Source organism: Poecilia mexicana, unplaced genomic scaffold, assembly GCF_051168715.1.
Source record: "Poecilia mexicana isolate PSO_F unplaced genomic scaffold, ASM5116871v1 scaffold_6, whole genome shotgun sequence".
NCBI lineage: Eukaryota > Metazoa > Chordata > Actinopteri > Cyprinodontiformes > Poeciliidae > Poecilia > Poecilia mexicana.
In genome coordinates, this window is record NW_028263375.1 from 11,012,554 (window position 1) to 11,017,672 (window position 5,119).

Below are 5,119 nucleotides of genomic sequence, written 5' to 3' on the forward strand. Positions count from 1 at the left end.
GTAAAGAGCGACATCAAGTTTTCATGTAGAGAGTCCTGTGAACATCAGCAGTCTGAACACAGCGAGTGACAGAGGCAGCGCTGGCAAGCAGCAATCCACCCTAATCCAAATGAATCCGGGTCTCCCAGGTTTGTTCATCCTGGTTGGAGGGCGATGACTGCTCTGCTCTGCTGGAGTGCTTATCTGCTGTCAGTGGTCGGTGACTGTACAGGCTTCATGTTATCAGGGCTCAACCTGCTTGGGGATTGGAGGGTCCACGGAAAGTAAACACAGAACCTGTCTTTCGCTTATCTGTCCCAGGAGTGAGTGTGCCTGTAATGTCAGCGTGTATGCGTGTGCGTGTGTGTGTGTGTGTGTGTGTGTGTGTGTGTCTGCATAAAAAGAGAGAGGAGAGAGAGAGAGAAAAACAGAGAGCGGGGAGCTTGTTTCCATGGCAACCTCCTCCTTTATCCCCCCCCCCCATCCCTTGGCCCTCCCCTCTATAAGAGAACCCTGGTGGTCTTTGTGTAATGCGATTCCACTAGAATGCACTGTGGATTAGAGCTGTGTTGCCTTTGGGCCCTAGGCAGGGCAACAGTGAAGACATTATTACCCAGATCAAATGCTGTAATCACTAGGCACCGGGGGCTTTCACATGCATTGGAGATAAAACCGAGGACTGGCAATGCTCAGGTGATTAGAGGATTATTATTCTGAATTTCAGCAAGGTGCCAGTCTCACGCTGTCAGAAAAAAAAAAAAGAGAGAGAAAAGAAAAAGATTTCCTGTGTGATGAAAAGGAGAACATAGGAAACCGAGATTCAGCCAAAAGATCAAGACGACATTCTGTTGGGTTGTGGGTTAGAAAGGGTCAGTATGAGATTCTCACATTATGATAATCTTCAGTAAGAACAACAGAGTTTCAGGGTATCACAATTTTTACACCAAGAATTAAAGCAGAAATATCTAACATGATCACATAGCTTTTATTTAGAACAGAAAAACTCTTATTTCTGCAGCCAAATTAAAATGGCATATTGATTACCACACTTATTGCAATGCTTTCTATACAGTTTATTTATTACTTCTTTGATTTTGATGCTTATACTTAAGCAGAAAAAAGGCGTTTATTGCGTAGACTATCCCATCTTTTCGCTATTCTGCTTTTTACACAATAGTGCTCAGAATAAAAGATATTATCCATCCTAAAACTTACTGGTACAAGTCACAAACCTGGCAGATTCTTTGTACCCAGTTTGGTAATTCAAGTCATCCTTCACTCATTCTACTCAGTCTACTATTAGGAAATGTAGGTACTGTGTGTGAAATAAACAGTAAATATCGATGGCAGAAATGCCAAAATGAGTCTGATTTGACTTAAAGGCCATTATCTATATTTATGAGTAACTGGGTCCAAAAACCTAAATCAATAATAATAGTGATATATATTTTTTAAAAGTGCTATTTTAATGAGAGTGATGAGTGGTGCACTTTGAATTTCTACATTTTGAGTTTTTGCCTTTACTGTTGATGGAAATATTGTACACGAGGAAAAAATGTACAATTCTTCTTCACGCCAGATGACCCGAAGTGTGCAGCAACAGGTGGGGGAGAGGGGGCTCTGCATTACTCCATGCACCATAAAAAGTCACCGCTGCACTTTCTCTGGTATCTCATTGAAGGACATTAAAATATTTGTCCTGAAGGAAAATTTTTAGCGTTTTTAAACCTCAGCATAACCTGATACCAGCAACCAGCCCATGCTTAACTGTGCTACTTGGTAAACCAAAAAAGACGGCATATTATCAGTCACCACTCGGTTTCCTGCATGGTTTTCAGATCTTGCCTCCAACAATCCAGACAGACTATGCAACTGGACTACGCTCTTGTGTTTCGAACTTCTGTAAAGCACTCGGCTCTCTCTAGTCTCTCATCCTGCGCCACTACCCTTCTTTAAATAGTCGAGAGCAGCACGGGCTTTTGCATGAGAACCCACTGAAAGCCTTCCATTGAAACGTAGATCAGCGGAAGGCGAGACAATGACCCCCTCGATGTCCACGATTAGGCTCTTAGAGGTGCGGCCTTTCATCTGCAGATATTCCACTGTTTGATTAAGAGAGGAAGAAAATCGTACTTGAGCTGGGAGCTTAAGGTACAAATGCACACAGGAACTACACACTTCATGTGGGAAAAGAAAGACTACAGCTTTTAACAAATGAGCCCGTGAGAGCGTAGCGCGGCGGCTGGCTCCATGCTGAAAGCATCCGGCCCGGCTTTTGTAATCCAACAACAACATCTCTGGAGAGACAGCCTCATGAAGAGCTCACTGCTTCAAGCACATGGTCCTAGAAAAGTGTTGCGGTGGAGTGGATGGACTGGGCCATTCTCCTCATCCTGCCCCAACAAATTCAGCGACCAAAAGGCCACTCAGCAGAACTCAAGAGCTGTGTTTACGTCATTTCTTTCCTTCCTGAAGTGGCCCTGAATAAAACTTCTGTCTCACTGAATCACACTGACGATGACCGTGTGATGTCACAGTGCAACCACGAAAACCTAACGAGAGATCGGAGCTGACAGTGACCACACTTGGGGCACACTGCGTCTTTGAAAGCTGCACCAAGTTCATCCCTCAAATATTAATGTGAGCTCAGTCATTTTCTGAGTTCCAGTTAAGCCAGGAGATCCACCACGGCCGCTCAGACAGCACACTGAGTGTCTTCCGCTTATGTCTGCAGTTCTCCTGAGATAGATGTCAGCTCTGGATGCATTTACAGCCATTTGCTGATGCACTTCCATTTACTGTCAAGGAGAGCCTGTGAATCATATTGCATGTACTGTAAATGCAGACTGGAGTACAGGAGAATCCTAGCGATAGTAACAAGACGAACTGAAGCGAGGCCTCTGAGGACAAACTTTGGGATTCCAGGCAACAGACACAGAGACAAGATACTTTTAGCATGCCCTACAAACTGTAGATATAAACATGTTACACGTTGTGTTGGACTCCCACGTCAAAATACAATGCCATAATAAATTATATCAAAATGTTTCCCACCTTTATTGGGAAGTACTATTCCATACAGTTCAATAAAACAAAAATCTAAACAGGGACATATGAAAAAGATCTAGCTGGTTGTATGCCTTCTTGCATAAACGTCTTTTGTTTGAATAATAAAATAATAAAAAAAAGAAACTATAAAGTCTTTGACTGTGATTACACCTCATGATCAAAGGTAATCTTTAAGCTTCTGGGAACACAGTGTTATAATAGCTGTATTTTTAGTGAATAACAGTGTTTACTTCTGTTGCTTTTTTTGGTCATGCTTTTATCCCTTATTTCTCTACAACGTCTTTTGTTTTATTGTTATAGATTTTTTAGGATACAGGCCAGTGTACCGGAAGCAAAGGTAAACAAAGCATAAGTGTGGACACACCCTTAATCTAATAGCATGCCTTGATTTAATTTCAGCATTTTGTCTTCTTGCGTCTACATGCCATCGATAACAACAAATTCAATGAACCAAAAATAGAGTTCCGCTGTCTTAGTAGTCTTTTCCTGACATTTTCATCTTTCAAGTTAACCTTGTAAAACCTTGTGTTGCAATATTACACAATCTCTATTTCAAACAAAATAAATGTGCAAATATTGATTTTTCATTTTTTGTTGTTTTTGTACCCAGACTTAGAGATTGAACACTTTTATTCAGTCTTGGAATGCTATAAGGTAGGAAACCTGCCTATAAGTTCCCGCTAAAGATCTCTGTGAGTCACTGTACCACATTAATCAAAAAGAAGGTAAGTAAAATGTCTTTTAAAATTTTGGGGGGTGATCATCAGAATGTGTACATATGTCATGTTTGTGTAACACTTGCCACAAAATGTTAAATAATTTCAGGTTATTAGCATCATAAAACTGTACAAAAACATATTTTCACCTCCAAAGTGTTACAAAGCTTGAACTTTTTAAAAATGTTTTTCTATGTCTGAGTTTTCCACGTTTAAGTCATGGTTTGAAGAGAGCAGATCAAAAATATCTAATTGTACAAAAGTACCAGTTAGGACAAGGATACTAAAAAATGTTCTACAGCATTGCATATATGTCTAAAGTGTTGACTGGCAAAGCAGAAGTCCTTTCTTTCATAAATACATCCAAGCCCGTTAAAGACTCTGCAAACATATGGAAGAAAATGTTATAGGTAGAGCTACGACTGAATAGACCACAATTTCAAAATAATAACCATATTGCCAAAAGAACACAGTGAAACATGGTAGTGGCAGTATCATGCTCTGATGCTACTTTTCTTGAGAATAATTAAAAATATAGCAAGAACTTGCTAATTTTAACCCACAGCACCAAAGTGTCCTCTAGAAATCAAATTAAAACAAAATATTTACACTGGAAGAAAATTGTAGCTGTAAAAGCCAGAGTCAGGAAATAAATAAAACTAACAAAAAATCTGATGGCATTTTAAGTGTAAGCACGTACGTTCAGTCAGATTATTGTACCTTTTCCATTTCATTTCTGAAGGTGGAAAAAGGTCTGGAGTGATACTGTAGTCTTTTTGAAAAATGTATCTAAAACCTGCTATTTCAACAGACGTGAACATTTTAAGTTTCAGAAGAGTTTCAGATGTTGGAAGTAAACTAATTTTCTGTCTTTCCGTTAACTGAATTTATCACAAAGATTGATGGAGGATACATTGTTGTCATTTATTCCCTTGCAAGAAAAGCTGCACAAAATCTCATCTAAAAATGAGCTTATTAGCATAATAGTTGCTAGTTTAATATAAAAAGATTAAAATTAACATTTGCAGGCATCTGTAGACTTGACACTAATCCATGCCAGTGAACCAGTTGAAACAGCAGCCAAAACAATGATGGAAATACAATTAATCAAATAAATCCTTCAAAATGAAATAACAAAATATATAATTTTACTATTTTTAAAAAGAGCTGATATGCAGATTTTGTGAAAACAGGGTTGGATGTTTTTTTTTCAGATTCTCCCTGACTCTTGTGTTACTTTCATGTTAAGGTTTTATCCTCTTTAAGGTAAATGAAGTAAGAGTTAAAACATTCATCTATTCCCCAAACACTTTCGTAAGCAGAACGGCAACAGCAGGTTAGAAATCAAGTCCAGA